The sequence below is a fragment of the Misgurnus anguillicaudatus genome, chromosome 16 (genome assembly GCF_027580225.2).
Source record: "Misgurnus anguillicaudatus chromosome 16, ASM2758022v2, whole genome shotgun sequence".
Lineage (NCBI taxonomy): Eukaryota > Metazoa > Chordata > Actinopteri > Cypriniformes > Cobitidae > Misgurnus > Misgurnus anguillicaudatus.
This window is the reverse complement of record NC_073352.2, coordinates 27,967,814-27,986,593: the sequence shown is the minus strand read 5'-3', so window position 1 is coordinate 27,986,593 and position 18,780 is coordinate 27,967,814. Positions and strand designations below refer to the sequence as shown.

The following is an 18,780-nucleotide window of genomic DNA, read 5'->3' as shown; positions in this document are numbered from 1 at the left end:
TGTGGCTTCACAAATGCTTTGCTGCATACCTCGGTTGTAACGAGTGGTTATTTCAGCCAAAAGTTGCTCTTCTATCAGCTTGAATCAGTCGGCCAATTCTCCTCTGACCTCTAGCATCAACAAAGTATTTTCGCCCACAGGACTGCCGCATACTGGATGTTTTCCCTTTTCACACCATTCTTTGTAAACCCTAGAAATGGTTGTGCGTGAAAATCCCCGTAACTGAGCAGATTGTGAAATGACCATGCCATGCTCAAAATTGCTTAAAGGATAATTCCGGTATTTAACACTTTGAGTCTCATTTCTGGTTTGTTTTGGATGAGCTGCAGTGATGGACACGGAGGTTTTGACAGTGGGTCGTGTCTTGAGTTTTTGACTGGTTTGGAGGCGTCTCTTGACTGCTTTAGAATGGAAGCCAATGGCCATGCACAAACATGTCACCAAAACAACACCCAACGGTCACCTCCAAAACTGCGCTACTCACCGAGTGGTTCGCGGCGTTCGCTGATGACCAAAAACAAGTTGTGTAGCGAAAAACAGTTTCTGTCGTGTTTTATTTGGCATTTTGTAAAATTCCATTGACTTCTCTTGGAAGACTGTTTGCTAGCTGATATATCACTCCGCCGCCGGGAAACAGAAAAGGGTCTGTTTGTTTTTACATGTGGTTGTAGTTTTTTCGCTCGGTTTCTCGCAGAAGAAATTTTTCCCATATTTGTAGGGCTGGACCAGAATATTCGAATATTTGTTCCGTGGGTTGACATTCGATTTTCAGTTTTGAGATTCGAATATATATATAAATATTTTACAGCGTTAATGCAGAGCTTTTGCCAAGCAGGAAGTGCGCTTCACGCTCCCGCTCAATAAGTGGCGCAGACAGACCAACATCCATAGCCAACAGCCACCAAACGGCACCAGTGTGGAAGAGATCGCCTTGAACGTAAAGCGCGCTTCCTGCTTTAGCATTTACGCTAATAGTGTTGTAAATAACGTTCAGTTTCTTGCAAAAACTGATTGATTTGCTTCACAAGACGTCAATATGTCACACAGAGTTATGGGGGATTACTGTTGTATTGGATATATATGCTTAAGCTCTTAAAGTGTGCGGATCTGTTGACTTGCACTGGGGTTTCTGCAAAATATCTTCTTTATTGTTCTGCCGATGAAAAAAAACATATTGGATGGTGTAACTGTTATAAATAAACTTGATTTTGAAAGTATGCTACCGTTTTATTACAGTTTGTTGGACTACGTTCATTCATGCTTCAGACTCAAATATAGAGCGGAAGTATATACGCGGTTGTGAGGTATCTGAAAAAATAGTTCCACTATAGCAAATAACACGGATTGAAATCATACATTGCGCCAATATATTTGTTTTTAATCATCAACGAACAACACGGACCACTCGGTGAGTGGTGCAGTTTTGGGGGTGAACGTTGAGTGTTGTTTTGATGGCGTGTTTGTGCATGGCCATTGACTTCCATTCTGGGGCAGTCAAGAGACGCTTCTAAATGAGTCGAAAAGTCAAGACTCGACCCATTGTCAAAATTTCTGTGTCCATCACTGTAGTTCATCCAAAACAAACCAGAAATGAGACTCAAAGTGTTAAATGCCGGAATTATCCTTTAAATCACCTTTCTTTCCCATTCTGACATTCATTTTGGAGTTCAAGAGATTGTCTTGACCAGGACCACACCCCTAAATGCATTGAAGCAACTGCCATGTGATTGGTTGATTAGATAATTGCATTAATGAGAAATTGAACAGGTGATCCTAATAATCCTTTAGGTGTTCAAATATCAACATTAGCTTTCAAACATTGTGCACTCCGCCTTTAAGAGAATAGCTGGCCTGAGAAAGTTTGGCTTCAGTGCCACTCACCACACCCCCACACACACATACAAACTGTTGTTTAGTTCAAAGGAATATTTGTTTTGAGTTTTATGGGAATAGCCGACCTGGAGAAGTTTGTCTTCAGTGCCACTCATACACAAACTCACACACACATACTAACATGGTTAATAATTTGGCTAAAATGGCCAGAATTTTTTTGTTTTTCTGCTTCTGTTTTGAATTAAATTCTTATGTTCTATATATTTGTCACCTCATTCTTTGTAACTGTAGCATCTGTGCCAACCAACCCCCAATACTGAGGCTGGTTGGCACAGGTGCACAAGATGACTTTAATGATGAATAAACAAAATTTAGGAATCATTTGTAAACATTAAAGGTATCTGATGATTAGCTGAGATCTTAACCTTACTGTTGTTACTGGTTAGACATGTAACATGACTGAGAAATATGAAAGAGAGTGAAAAGTGTGCCAACAAACCCCGCTCTACCCTATGCTGGTATGAAAAAATCTCAGACTTTAACTTCGTGAACAGCAGCTCACTTTAAGCGATACGATAAGCTGCCTCGATTGCTCAGTCTGCAGCATCTTATCTGTGTCGAGAGGAGCTGCGCTTCATGTCATATAAAGCTTATAATTTTTTGTACTCTCGTTGTGGAGTAATGTTTGTTGCAAATTTTATATTTTTACATTACTCATTTATTATTGTCTTATTTGAAATGTCTTTAATGTACCGTGACCACACAAATTCTCACAATCGTTGTCTGGTGGTACTCATATAAACACCATTAGTGTACATTTAACACTTGATTTTGCTGTGTAGCCATTGCCTGGGTTTAGTTTGTTACTTTTCTTATATTGTTAAGTGTGGACAGTGAGGTTTTATCAATAAAACTCAGTAGACGTGGCATCTTTTACAACAATCGAAATAATTGAGTGGGATAGTCAGGGTTAAATAGGACTGCAGTACCTTTGCCTCTCTGTAGGTGACAGTGTTGAGTAGCTCCTCCCTCTGGGCTTCTTTAGATACCGATTTAAATCGACTAAACATGGCTGCTTTACAAAGCCGACTGGCCAAAGCTGGACTGCTTTTATTTGGAGAGCTGGTACAAAAACACAGAAAAGACTTCAGATACAACAAACACTCCAATAACCATTTACGCTTTCCAAATAAAAACAAAATGCTAGATATGATGTAGATGCAAAACAATATTAGTTGTTAGGTCGCACAGCCAAGTAAATGATAAAACAGGATTTATTTTGGAATAAACTAATCATTAAAAGACAAGCTAATGGGCATTCATAGGTGGATGGAGACAAATGCATAGACAAATGGACGCAAGGAAAGACATATGGACGCATGCACAAATGAATGCATGGATGCTCTACATTTCTAGCACTTACTTTTCTGTAAGGCTACGTATAGCTCTGTGTTGTTTTTATCTTGTGTAGCTCTGTGTTGTCTGTGACTCTGTTGTTCTGTGTAGCACGATAGTCCTAGACAGAAGTTTGTTGACTGTGGATTGCATCAGCTACATGGTTGAAATGACCATATACTGAACGGGAAATAGTTACATTTCTGCAAGCATATATAAAAATAGCCTTGCCTCACATGAGAAACAAGCAGCTAAAAGGATCACAATGTATAGTAGCCTATCATATGGCTTGTTTAGCGAAGGGTGAGCATGATACCATTACTGTGAAATAAATGTACTCATATAATGAAACAGATTATTGGTCACACCACCCACCCCTACTTGTGGCTTTATCTCTCCCAATCTTTTATTAAAAGGTGTTAACTTTCTGGAAAGAGATGTCTTATAGTAAATGCCTTACTGCTTTCAGGTACTTTTCAAGAGTCCATGAAACCTACAGTTGTTAAACCTCTCATAAAAAGAGACAGCTTAAACCCATTTCAAATCTTCATTTTATAGGCAAGATCATTGAGATGGTTGTTCTTAATCTAAATCCCCACATCACAGCAGAGAGACAGTGCTCATAATAAATCGCTTAAATGCTAATTAAGGCAAAATATCAGTGCTGGTATTACCATATCTCAGTTCTGCCTTTGAATGGCTTTCTGGGGAGGGGGTCAATATGCAAACAAAGGCAATTACAAATCTGAATGGACATTCATGAAATGTGGGGTCCCACAGGGCTCAGTTCTTGCACCGCTTCTGTTTCATTTGTCGTTGCTATTACAGCTGTGCACCCTCTGGTCATTTTCTCAGTCAATTTCTTGAAGTGCATCATGGGATGTTTATAAACCACAACAATGTGTGTGCTGCTTTTCCTTCACTATCCAGTCCATCCTTTGGGTACATTTTAAGTACTTTTATGCCTACAATGACTCTACTTCCAAAGATTTAAGAAATCATGCATTCAGTCAATTGCATCTAAACATTTATTAGTCTATCTGGAAGTGCCTTTGATGTTGGACATCAATGAGCAGATCAACGGCAGTTTGTTTACCTTATCAGTGATCTCCGAGCAGTTACCACCGCATAGGAATCATGCAGGATTCATCCTGTGAGTGCTGGACTTGTGTTTGTATTCAAACTGCTCGTCCCAAGAGCAATTACCTCACATCTTGTGGCTTCAGACACAAAACACATTGAATCAACAGAGTGAGTAAGCAAGAACAAAATCAGGCAATCAATAAAGTGTTGCTCACCCCTGTAAAACTCAACAAGTTGTTTAAATCTCTAAGAATACTGCAAATTTACAAAATGTAGATATTTGATGCTGTATCATTAAAGTCATTTTAAAATCCAGGTACGTGTGTTTTCTTGGGAACATGAAAGGAATCTGCATTCCGAATCCATTTAAAATGGCGGTTGCAATACGTGATGTCACATGGCTCCCAACATCCTCCCTGTTAGCGTAAGTATGTCTAAAAATAATAACAAAAGCATGTGAACAAGGTTTAGACCTCTTAGTAGCGTCCTGTAGATGTTATCTATACCAATAACGGTCTGCCAACGACACAGCCATTCAACATTATTCTTTTTTTTGGTCTAATCTAAATCCCAAAGGGAGTAATACAATGGCTTCCTCTTCCATAACACTTCATGCACCATTGTTATCCAACAGAACACTGACTATACTTCTTGTGTTGGGTAAAAATTCCAACCAGTCATCATTGTTAATCGCTCCCATGATATTACAACAATGAGAACGAGGAGACGGTTGTTTGATCTACTGCATATAATAATAAAGAGTTCAGATCAGCTGTGTGTAATTGTGATTCAAATACGAAAATCCTGTAATCTTTAGCAGGAACAACACTGTTCCAAAGTCATAAGTTACAGTTGCAGTAATGTGAAGGGAAGACAGTCCTCACATGGAAGGTTCCCAAACCTTTTGACCAATAAATTATGGCTTTGTCAACAAATCAATTTTTTACAATTATAATGTACTAAACATATAGGCAGTGATGCCACAGTTACTTTGAAAAAGTAATCTGATTACTGATTACTGATTACTCCTTTAAAAAGTAACTAAGTTACTTTACAGATTACTTGATTTTAAAAGTAACTAAGTTAGATTACAAGTTACTTTGTTAGTTACATTCCAGTAGCTGCCAACACCCCCACTGCCTCAACATTAAAAATGACAACCGGTTTTGCCAACACTCACTTTATTGGAAGTGCATTTTTAACAGTAACGTCAACAATGTACCTCCTGACATTTTAAGTTGAACTGTTGTGTTTTAAAAAACTAAAATATATATATATGAGTCTTTCTTGACTTCACTTAACATAAATAGGGGAGAGCAGGGGCCATTTTCAGAAAAACTTAATTTTAAAAGTTAATGTTTTAGACAGAGATATATTTTTGTTGTGGTCAATAACTCACAAGTGTGGTCTATCAAAACCAGCTGGAATTTTGAACAAATGTAAAACGACTTCTGTATAATTTCACTTTAAACAAGAGTACTGAATTGTTACTTTTGACCTTGACAGCAGGGACGAAAGTAACACACAGGTGGGTCAAAAGTAACACAACAAAACATGATAGATTTTTGTGTTACACTTGTTTTTATTAAATATATATTACTATGACCTCTTTAATATGTAACTGCAAACTTATTTTGTCATTTATCTTTGTAAAAAATAATTAAATTACATTTTTATTTTAAATTTCAGTTTTATCAAATGTTTCAAAAGCAACCAACAGTACAAACTTAAATTGCTGAGACTAAAAAAATTCAATAGTTTAAACACTATGAAAATAAAATTAAATCAAATTAGAATAATATCAATTTTTTACCATATTATACACAGTATTAGCAGCGGGACAAAACTAACAAGTGTTACTTTTGACCCGACAGGATCTACTTACTCTATAAACTCGACTTACTTTTATTTTGAAAAACGGAGAAGTCTTCAGGATGTTATATACTAAATACCTTGTAGATTTATCAGTATTGTAACACATGAAACGAGAAACACAACGCGTTGTAAGAAAAAAAGACCGCTTTTGGAATGTACTTATCATGGTTGAAAACACAGTTCTGGATCTACACGTGGAAATCGGTGAGTAAATAACGCGATATTTGTCAACTCTTTCAGAGGTTATGTGCTAATATGCGGTCATAGTGAGATTTAGATGTTATCAGGGCTCGGAGAAAATCGCTTTGTTACTTTCGTTCTTCAACTCTCCCACACTTACTGGTTTTGCACTGAAGTCCAGCTTTTGTTGTTTGGGTAGTGGATGAACTCCTGCTCACTGCTTCGCATCACCGGGTGGGACTATGTGGGACTTGCTCTTAGTTTGACTGTCTGCGCCGTGCTGCGACTCCAAAGGTTTTTTTTTTTTAAATTGACGTAGAGTTTTTGTAGCTGCATCTCTCTTCTCTCTTCATTGTACGTTGTTTACGTTTGTGTCGCTTACACGTGACCTGAATTGTCCTCGTGCTGAAAACGTGACTTGTCGCACACCTGACTTCACTTCCCGAGACGCAAGAAGAAATATACAAGAAAATATATATTTTACTAAGGAAAATTTCAAAAATAGTAACGCACAGTGACTTGGATAAGTAACTTTAATCTGATTACTGGTTTGGAAATATTAACGCGTTAGATTACTCGTTACTAAAAAAAGTGGTAAAATTAGAGTAACGCGTTACTAAGTAACGCGTTACCGGCATCACTGCATATAGGTGCAGTTTCCCGGACAGGGATTAGACTAATCCTAGACTAAAACAAATGTAAGAGCTGTCCAAACTGAAAACAACTTGCACCGACATATCTTAAAATACATCAGTGCACTTTTTTTGGCCTGAAAATGCACATTAGTAATGTTTTTAGTAAGGCATGTTTGTAAAAAATAGTTATACTTCCTAATTAATCTAAGGCCTAGTCCTGGCTTAAGATATTCACTGTCCAGGAAACCACCCCATAATGTACATATCCCTTATCCATAAGGGATAAGTGATTTGGTGTATTGAAAGGTTAAAGTGTGTCTACATCATTTATGAAATGTTTTTAATGCATAATAGGTTGCCGCTTTTTATGCACCTCATTCATTAAAATGTCACAATGCAAAAAGCTTTCCTAAAAAGAAAATTTACTTAAAAATGAAATATAATTGATTATAATGCAGACGATGCAGATTCTGTAAGGTGAGAATCATAGAGAAACATCTTTTATGTCACACGACATCTTAATAGAAATTCCACAATTCCAGGCTGTGGTCTGACTTTCTGTGAGGTTGACTTACGGGAATGCATGACAAATGCGGCCACTGTTCTTCCACAGGCAGAGAATTTTGGGTAACCGTCCATTAGCTTGGTAAAGATCTCCCTCACCGCAACAGGTACCTGATCCTTTAGAAGGTTCTTCCTCTCTGTGTTAGGTCAACCACAATGAAATTATTAGTCAACTTCAGCTAAAGTTCACCCAAACATGAAAATTGTTTACTCGTTTACTCACCCACATGTCGCTGAAACCTATGAGATGTTTTTTTTGGCATGAAAATTTGCATGAAACGAAGTTAAATCCGACGAGTAATCTAGAGAAAAGAATGCAATGGTTCGCATTTGGTAACATAGGCGGAGTTTAGGGGGGCACATGCACCCCCAGACCAGAGCAAATTATGATTTTGTCTGAGTTATAAATGAAATTATGAAATTATTAAACAATGAAATTATAAGTCAACTTCAGCTAAAGTTTACCCAAAAATGAAATTTTTTTACTCGTTTACTCACCCACATGTCGTTGAAACCTATGCGATGTTTTTTTTGCCATGAAAATTTGCATGAAACGAAGTTAAATCCGACGAGTAATCTAGAGAAAAGAACACGATGGTTCACATTTGGTAACATAGGCGGAGTTTAGGGGGGCAGGGGGGCACGTGCAACCCCAGACCAGACCAAATTATGATTTTGTCTGAGCTATTGTGAAATTATGAAATTATTGAACAATGAAATTATTAGTCAATTTAAGATAAAGTTCACCCAAAAATTTCAATTCGGCACACATGTTTTACTCACCCACATGTCATTGAAACCTATGAGACGTTTTCAAATGCATCTTAACGCAAGTTGAAAATATTCAACTCAAGCGAAAAATTTACATCACACAAAGTTAAATCCCGTGAGTAATCTAGAGAGGGGAACATTTGGTAACAGAGGTAGAGTAAATTATGATTTTGTCTGAGCTATTAATGAAATTACGAAATTATTAAACAATGAAATTATTAGTCAACTTAAGCTGAAGTTTACCCAAAAAGAAAATTCGGCACACATGTTTTATTCACCCACATGTTGTTGAAACCTATGAGACGTTTTCAAATGCATCTTCATGCAAGTTGAAAATATTCAACTCAAGTGAAAAATTTGCATGAAATTAAGTTAAAACCTGCGAGTAATGTAGAGAGAGGAACGCGATGCTTCGCATTTGGTAATATAGGCAGAGGTTAGGGGGCAGGGGGGGGCAATGCCCCCCAGACCAAAGCAAATTATCATTTTGCTATTAATGATATTATGAAATTATTAAACAATGAAATTATTAGTCAACTTAAGCTAAACGTCACCCACAAATGAAAAGTCTGCACTTACTCACCCATGTCTTTGAAACCTTTGAGACATTTTCAAATGCATCTTCACGCAAGTGGAAAATATTTAACTCAAGCGAAAAATTTGCATCATATGAAGTTAAATCTTGCAAGTACTGTAGAGAGAGGAACGCGATGCTTCGCATTTGGTAATATAGGCAGAGTTTAGGAGGGCAGGGGGGCACTGTCCCCCCAGACCAGAGCAAATGATCATTTTGTCTGAAAATAAAATTTTGAAATTATTAAACAATGAAATTATTAGTCAACTTAAGCTAAAGTTCACTCAAAAATGAAAATTCTGCACTTGTCAGAATTCCCACATGTCTTTGAAACCAATGTGATGTTTAACCATACCTGTCAACATTGAGATTTAAAAATAAGAAAAATTTCCCGAACCCTAACAACAACAAGAAAATAATTCTAGTTTTTAGACAAAAAAATCTAAATTATGTCAATTTGGGCTTTAAACAAGCAAGTTAATATGGTTTTATTTTCACTTTTTACACCATTTAAATGCATTTCTAGCGAGAAATTAGTATTGTAGTTTTCAAATATAGGGTTAGTTATCACAAAGGCACTCTCTGTTTATAATTCAAAAGAATTCAATTTTGCTGCCTTTGAATTCTATCCAAAAGCGTTTCTTGGAGCTGCCGAAAGTCACTGCCTCATGAGGCAGCGAGGCAACAAATCAGCTGCCTTAGCTTTCGGACACAGCCACTGTGGACAATTCTCCGTTTCTCCTTTTGCACTTGAATGAAGTCAAATAGATTTCTGGTAAATAAACAGGAATGTTTATCTCGTAAGGACACATATCTGGCTCGAACTTTGGAGCTTTAGATCTTTTCCATTGTTTTTTCTGATGATTAATAAAACTATATTTATCTTCTGGAATGAATTTCTGGAACGCCCAGATCTTTGTCTTTTACGGGCAGAGGTATCTCTGGGAAAAACACACGAAGCACACATAACCTAAAAGGTCAAGTCAAGATCCACAAACACATACACAAGATGCACAGGGCTCTCAATTCTCACGCCTTCACATACGCATTTCAGTGAGTTCACACGCTCACACCTTGTATTTCTCACACTGAGAAGAAATAACTTTTGCTATATAAAATTAATGGACGAGGCGCAGGGAAGTTCTCTGTCGAGTTCATAGCTGTCTCGAGTTTTTTAGGTAAGTGAACTCAACTTTACCCAACGATTCAAGTACCAACATGCAGATGACATCAAAGTACTGCGAGAGCAATTCGAGAAATCATACGGAGTTGTCAGATTTCAACTTGGATCCACTTGGATCCACACACGGAGTGAGAGTCGGAAGAGCAAGATGTGATGAATGCGGAAGCTTCAGTTTACCAGGGAAAGTTGACTGGAGGCTTCTTGAACTTAATGAAAAAAATAGAAATGTATTTCATTATTATTGCCATGTCGTTAAAACTTTATTTAAATTGTTTAAATTTCAAAACAATTTATTTTATTTGGATAAATATGTCTGTCTTTTATCAAATGTACCAAGTGTAATTAATTTCTATTTGTGCTGTCAATTATGAAAAATTATTGAACTGCTAGCAAAAACTTGAGAATTTGTCGGAGCCGAGCCGCAGAGGGCCCGCTGCTGTAAATACCTAAATCCCCCCCCCCCCCCGCTTGTAATCTCACTCCAAACTTTTGATAAAACACACATTATAAGCACATTATAATGTACTAAGCATACTGTCAGCAGCTATAAAAGATAAGTGGTTTATTGTATTAAAGGTGCAGTGTGTACATTTTAGTGGCATCTAGTGGTGAGGTTGCGAATTGCAAATAACGTCTCTATGGTAGCCGCCACCGGACAAACATGCCATCGTCGTGGACAACTTAGTAAAAGCACTTGTCTGTTAAGGGCTTCAGTAGAAACATGGTGGCACAAAATGGCGACTTCCATGTAAGGGGACCCTCTGTGTATGTAGATAAAAAGTCTCATTCTAAGGTAATGAACGCATGACGGTTAATTATGAAAGGTCATTAAACACCCCTGATAACATAGTTTTGTATATTATTTTTCATTTCTGTCAAGAGATCCTTCTAAAAATTACACACGGCATCTTTAAAGGGTGTATACATCATTTATATAGTTGTTATTACATAATTTGGCATACTTTTTTAGGCATGCTATTTGTGTCTACATCCAAAAGTTTACTTACTTGGGGTTATAAATGTACTCTTTCTATTACCAGTGTACATATTAAATAACTTGTTACATACTTAAAAGTATGCATTTCAGTGTATGTAAAATGTACACTGGAAAAAGTGACTTTACATTTCACTGAGCTGTATACTGTATCTCAGCAGCACAAATGTATAGCTTGTAATGCATTGTAAGTCGCTTTAGTTAAAGCATCTGCCGAATGCATAAATGTAATAGTGCTATGCATATTTAACAGTGATTACAATTATTATTACAGATCATTAACATGCATCTTCCAATAATACCATGTTATTTTTCTGTTATTCATGAATAGTTTTTTCTGTTCTTCTATACTATTTTTTGCTTATATCTACTGGTTTTCTGTAAAGCCACTTTGATGCAAAACTGTCAAAAGCTATCGAGTTCATTTTGAACTGAATGAGTTAGTTTCACATGTGAGCAATACTACAAGTGATACTTGCCTTAACAAACACCAACAACAAAGAGTTTTGCATTAAAAGCAGAAAAATACAGTATCAAAATCTGCTAGTATTTTCTGCCTTCCCCATAGGCTTCAAGCAGTCAGGCTTGAAACATTTTAAATGTTTATGTAACAGGTGAATGTGTTCGTTCTTACATTTAACTTGCATTAAAAACAAAGCCTGCACCCCCACCTCAAACAGGAAAGAGCTTTACCGAGGTTTCACGGGATGACTGTTTACCTGTTTCGATGTGAGAGAACGCAGCGAGAACGATCTCTTTCATCTCCTTTCTGAGGCCGAGGAAACTTTCACATTGAATTTGAATTGTTCATATTTATATTAGACTTAATAATGGAAGGGCTGACTAACAACTTTCAATGGAATGTGTCAACACAATGTCTCACGATCCTTACAAAGCAGACCCAAAATACAAATGGGTAGGTTTACCCAAAATGTGAATTCTGGAAATTTTTCATGAACGTGCAAGGACCAAACCCAGATGCAGGTGGCAGATGAACGCAGAACTTTATTTAACACAGACATAGAAAAACAAAAACCCACGAGGGGGCAAAACAGACAATTGTACCGGAGACACCAGGTCATTCCCACACTCATCACCGATCACTGTCACCTGATTACTAATGAGCACCACCTATTTTGCCTTCATCAATCAGCACACTATTAAAAGCCACACTCACTCACTCTTTGTCAGGTCTTGTAAACTAACCCATCTTTCTGTGCAGACATTTCCTACCAGGCTCCCTAGATTTCCTCCAGTGATTTCCTCCCATCCTCTATCGGATTTCCTACACTTAAGATAAAGACTATTGCCATAACCCGGACTCCTGTGACTTTCCCTGTGTGTGTTAGTGCTGCAACGTTCCCGATCATCCGTTTTTACATCTGCTTCAATAAAAATACATTCTGTTTTAATTTCATCTCTGTCAGTATTGTATATATTATTACAACAATAAACAAGAAACGAGGCACTGGATTGAATAAAAGTTTCTCTGCTGACTCCATAAAAAAATTGTATACCCTTCCCTTGCATACTTCTCTCAGTCTCAACAACTCGAATGCGCATCATTTCTTACTTTGCACAAATGCACAACGCTGGCAAAACACTTGAAATGGGTTTAACTGGGAAGCTTTAAAGGGGCCATTTCACAAATCTTTGGTGTCCCCAGAGTACGTATATGAAGTTCTAGCTCAAAATATCATATAGATAATTTATTATAACATGTTAAAATTGACACTTTGTAGGTGTGAGCAAAAATGTGCCATTTTTGAATGTGTCCTTTTAAATGCAAATGAGCTGATCTCTGCACTAAATGGCAGTGTCGTGGTTGGATAGTGCAGATTAAGGGATGGTATTATCTCCTTCTGACATCACAGGGGAAGCCAAATTTCAATTTTTTTCACATTGGTGCAGAGAATGGTTTAGCAAAACTAAGTTACTGTTTTTTTTCACATTTTAAGCACTGGGGACCCAATTATAGCACTTAAACATGGAAAAAGTCAGATTTTCATGATATGTCCCCTTAAAGCCTTTAATCACTAAAATTGCAGGTGTGTTCGATTTAATGCTGTGCTGCGCAGACGGATCGGTGTATGACATGCCACAAGAGCAGTTTGAAAACTGCGCACACCAGGCAAGTTGCTGTTGTGACATCACAATCTTGGTGCATTGTGGTAAGCTGTGTATAAAGCAGTATAAGCTATGTCCCAAATGACATACTACACACTATGCACTTATATGTACTATAGGCTACTTGTCCACACGACCATGGGCGCAGTTTTATCTGTGCGGTTTGGCGTCGTCCACACGCAAACGCAGTATCCGGAAAACTGACTTTTTTGAAAACTCCTGCCAGGCTGATTTTCAGAAAATTGGTTGCAGTGTTGTCATGTTGTCAAAGAAATCTAAATAGATCAATGTTTGCTTTCACTGGCTTTCAGGTTTCTTCAATTAAAATAAGACTTGAATTGCGAATGTCAAACATTAAGTTACAATTTTCGTCACTTATGTATATCCACTGGTGTCAGTCGGTTCGTTTGTTAAATATTGAGTGTTATTGCACATTGAACAAGATCTTTTGTAATGAGGGGAAAGAGGGGGCGGGAAGTGTGAGGACGAATTACCCTAAAACACTTATATTATTGAACTGATTGTCTGTAAGCAGATAGTGTCACTTAATGCAGTGGATCTCAAACTGGGGGCCATGGCCCCCTGGAAGTCCCAAGATTGTGCCAGGGGGGACCCAGTTTTATAACATTTTATAAAATACATAAATTTTTCATGAATTCTGTGTTATTAAATCTTAGAAACATAAGACTACTAAGCAACAGCACTACATTGTATATTTTAATAAGTTTTGTTAAATTCAACAAGTGCACACGTGGGGGTCACCGTACACAAGGGGGGGCCTCATGCCGAAAGTTTGAGAACCACTGAAATAATGCATTGGACAAAAAGCAATCATACAAATAAAAAATAAAGTTGCTTGTAAGATATTCCTATAAATATGATCTTCTTTTGGCTCTCAGTGAAGGTGGTCGCATTTTATCTCCTCTCCTCCCCGTAACCTTCCCTGCTTTGCTCCTCTCATGTCGTATAGTCTTATGTGTCTTCTCTCTCTGCACTGCTCTCGAAACTAAAAATCATGGATTTGATCAACTGGTCTCTCAACGCAATTGACACCATCTTCTCGACAAGAAGCTTGGGTTCGGGGGAACCTGTCTGCCCTGCCAGTACGTTCGCAGCTGGCTACACGATGGACGCATGGGAGAGGGGGCGGGTCGTGTGTCTGCCGGGTCTTTCCGTGGAGGACATTGAAGATATATATCTATTCGGAACCATGATAACATGGGGCTTGCTGACTGGATTAGGCTTTGCCCTGGTTTGCCGAGAAATTAAGAAGACGGTGACAGCTGCCCAAAGCCCAAAAAAGCTGCCCGGGATGATTGAAGCAGTGGGCAGAGTGGTCAGCACTCAGGCTGGGACTATTAACCGCATTTTGGATAACAACTTGGAAATGACCCGCAATATGGATAACATCAAGGAGATGCTCAGGGATTTGAAAAAGCTGATGGACCAGAATGGACTAAGAGAGTAGTCGTGTAAACGAATGCGGCTACTCGCCCCAAGACCAAATAATTTCAATCTTATCTGCTTTCGGCACCCCTGATCCAGCGCTGTACCCAAATCCCTCGCCTTCGCCTTTGTACCCCCCAGCCGGACAGACGAGTCTGTGACCATCGCCGAATAAATGTCTGCAGGACCGGATGGATGATTGCCTGCGCTGGGATATCTCCAACCACCATTCTCCCCTATCGTGTTGCAAGTCATGTGTTGTTCATGTTGTAAGGTGTACTGACTATGTGATTATGTTGCTTAGGTGTTTTCCCTGTTCCCAAACTGTACTCCTTTTGTAGCATAGTCTGTGGGTTTGTTTTTTTCTCCTCCCCCTCCATCATGCTATGCTGTACTTCTTCTAAATGCTCTGTCGACCTGTTCTGTCCACCCCCTTTTTTTATGTACTGTATGTATGGACAGGTTGATGGCTACAATTTTGTTGTACTTGTACAATGCCAAATAAAGCATTTTATCTTAATTGTTTTTTAAAGTAAGTCCAAAAACTACCAATCAACGACCCTTCCTTAGACCCAGACTTTATAAGACAACTTAACAATAAAAAAGCCAAAAGTCATGGACATACAAACAGACAGACAATTATCATCAGTATGGCTTTTCTTAATTAACATTAAGATTTACATTTACGCACACAGATTTTGGTTTCACACATTTGGATTGATGAAGTCACACACACAGTTTTCTGGTAAGCACAACCACAAACATATTTTTGTTCCATTAGCTGCAGGCCAATATATTGACCCGTGATTAAAAGTGAAAGGGATGGAATTTAAAGGGCACCAGAAACAAAATTGTGCTCAGTTGTGCAGTTAGGGACAGTAAAGGGGTTTTTAACAGTTGCTCATGAAAACACAGTTTTCCAGTGACTCAACACTCTTCTGTGTGTGCAACCGGAAAACACTACAGAGCTTATAGATCTAAATATAGAAGACCTTTATTAACCACAAAAATACAACATCAAAAGAGAAACGCTAAGATCCTCTGCCAAATGATATGTCATTCAAACCCAGTTTCTCCTATTTCGTTCGTTTATTTATTATCCAACTATATTATACATGAAGAGTTTCGTTGCAAAACGAGATAAATCCATTTTTTTTACATTTTTGTCAAAACATGTTTATTATTATGTTATCATGTTATTATTTTGTTTTATTGTGCTACTTAGCTGTATTTTTTAAGTTATGAATGTTTAAATCAAAACAAACTAACTGAAGTTGAATTGAAATTAATTGAAATGCACAACCAAAAAAAACTTTACGCTTTTATTTACTTTTATTTAAATAGTGTAAAGAGATTAGATTTGAACTTTTTGATGTTTCAAAAACGCCGATAATGGATAATGGAGATAAATCAACCACTATCTGAAATGGAAAGGGTAAAGACCCAACCGTAGATGCAAAACCCACAACACTGTGGAAAGGTTTACTAACCTCAGGAAGACCAGCAGTTCGTCTGTCTGGACGTGGGATGACTATTAATGTATATTTTTTCAATTTCTTCCGATTTACATTTTTCTGATTGCTCTTCAATAATTATGCAATGCAAATCAGCTGTATGGTAAACACGTGTTAGGACAACCAGAAGAGACAGAAAGAAAATAAAAAATTGTAAAACATGGTTGTGGCGTTGTCACAAATATTTTGTCATGAAAAGGTAACGAATCCATTTATGATTTCGGTTATCTACTGAGTGGAAACAAACATTTGTGTTTTTCTAATGTCTTATGGTGAGCAAAACAGCATCCAACCTCAAAACCCACACACTAATATTGATGCCTGGAAACACCTCCCTAAAAGCATGACGTCTTTGATATTATTTTCCCATCTTTTGTTTTCAGTGGTTTCATTTTTTTTATTCTTATTTGTTTGCATGTGCACTTACTGTATATTCCTACAATAGTTTTTGTGTGACCGGGCCTGATCAGGCATTCATGACCTATGACATACAGGCAAGGTTCTGTGTAGGAGTGATTTTTTTGGTTGAAAGACGGTAAATGTAGACATCTAAATTGGTTGGGTGTCAGATAATATCTATAAGGTACATTTATATACATTATGTAGGAGTAACCTACATCCCCTTTTCAGTAGCAATCTGACTGCTAATAGCTTGCAGACATTTAAGTGTTAATAAGCCTCTCTTGCACAGACAAGTTCTTGAAATGTGAGCCAGTTTTGATACATCATTTCAAGCTTTTCCGGAAGAAGTAAACACATCAGAAGAATTAGTCAAGATGTTGGACATGGGCCCAAACTGATGATTAACTGTTATGATTTATCACTGGGATATCTGAACATCAGCTATAATAAATTATAAATTATTGTTTTCAAATCTGTATTTGAAGAATTAAAAGTTGTCATTAACATATTTAGTGACAGAACAGAAGTTGAAATGTTGCTTTGTGTGAATTGTTGAGCGCCTCCTTCTGATAGAGACTGGTAATTTAAAAGGGAAACCAGCCATGTCACCGTGGCCTTACATTCATAAAAGTGTCGATTTTTTTTTTTACATAAAGTGATATTTAATGTAATCTTATATTATGTTAAATGTCATAAAACATACTGTATATCATGTTTTTCACTTGGTTTCGGTTTCATTTTGATGACCTTCCTGTGGCTTCAAACGCTAATGGGCCCTAATCCCAGTTGGGTAATTCAAAATACAGAAAAAAAGGTTATTCAAAATACCAATCCTGTCTGCGATTCAGCATCAGTTCCTACAGTGCAAACAATACGAGGATGCTATGATTCACATCCCATGGCAAAATCTGTGGACGTCTGCGTTGATTCCGCTGTGCATATTTTACGGTATTTTATGCACATATATTATTATAGCCAGGAAGGCAGGAAGGGAATGCTTTTATGAAAATCTAATTATTGTGTGGGATCAGAGACGACCTTTCGGATGAACCCATATATTCTTAGCTTTCTCTGAGATGCAAACCTATAAGAGGTTCTCAAAGTGGGGTCCGCATTGCTCATTCAGGAAGTCTGTGAAACAATTTGTTATAAATTATAATTGTGTTGTGTTATGAAAAGATGATATTTACATTGAAGGACCATATCAGTCTTGCTACTGTAAAATTTTATGAAAGCTTTTAAGATAATTTAAAAAGTATAACTTTTGAGTTCAAATTTAATATGAACGAAACCCTTTCAAAAACACGGTTGAAAATTTTTCACCCCAATAAGGGGTCACTGGTTGTAAAAAGTGAGAATCACTGCTTGGTGCTTTTAGATATTATTACTTTTGATGTAAATGTCCATCAATTTTACTAATAATTTTGGGTACCTGATAATGTAATGCAGAGTGTAAACTTTATTTAACATATAAGATTTAACATTCATGGAATTGCTTCATTGTTGTAGTTATTTTAATGCTATAATTACTGTGCATTTGTTGTACTATTGGTTTTAGGCTTGTTACTTAAGAAATAATTAAACATTGATATTTTGTTTAATTTTTATGATCTTTTAAGGTTCCATAGAATGTAAAACTGTATTTATCTAGGCATAGATGAATAATAAGAGATCTGTACATGGTAATGACATTTTGTCAGCCTCAAACACGATTGTTTCCTCCTCCTTTTGTAAACCTTGTGCATGCAAAAGGCCGCTGGAAAACAGATCTCAACATAACACCAGCTGTGACATTACAGTTGAGATGTACGTTCCCAACAATAAATTACACATTTAATTAATTAATTGCTAAAAACAAAGTTGTGACTGATGAGTTAGCGCTATATGCTAGCGTTTAGGCTGAAGTTCTACTACTGACGCTACAGTTACGTTTTTGCAGGTTTATACTACTGAAAAAAACACAAACTTACCACTCAGAAATGTCCATTAACAATCTCCAAACAATTGATTATTCCTCAAAATCTGTATCTTTGTCTGACAATGGAACAAACATAAGATCTGTTTACACACACAGAGAGCTACTGAACTGAACTGCTCTGAGAAACAGCCAATCAGAGCAGAGCTCAACATTATTATTCATCACCCTTGAAAATAATGTAAAAATAGACCATGTCATTCTGAGGGCAAATTCTGGGGTTGTAAAT

The 18,780-nt window shown here is 37.2% G+C and overlaps 1 protein-coding gene across 3 annotated transcripts in view; it reads right to left on the bottom strand.

The window, feature by feature from the left end:
- The window catches only part of bbs12 (Bardet-Biedl syndrome 12), an 89,391-nt gene extending 70,787 nt beyond the window's left edge, over window positions 1-18,604 (bottom strand). The window contains exons 1-4 of one of the 3 annotated variants that reach the window (XM_055178123.2): window positions 18,547-18,604; window positions 7,577-7,702; window positions 4,325-4,448; window positions 2,823-2,955 (exon numbers count right to left, since the gene is read on the bottom strand). The gene's annotated coding sequence lies outside the window, so the exon portion shown is untranslated. Of the gene's footprint in view, window positions 1-2,822; window positions 2,956-4,324; window positions 4,494-7,576; window positions 7,703-7,788; window positions 7,960-18,546 lie in introns of those variants that run through there. The other 2 variants (XM_055178120.2, XM_055178125.2) reach the window with 2 other exon arrangements.
- Between the last annotated feature and the right edge of the window lie 176 nt (window positions 18,605-18,780).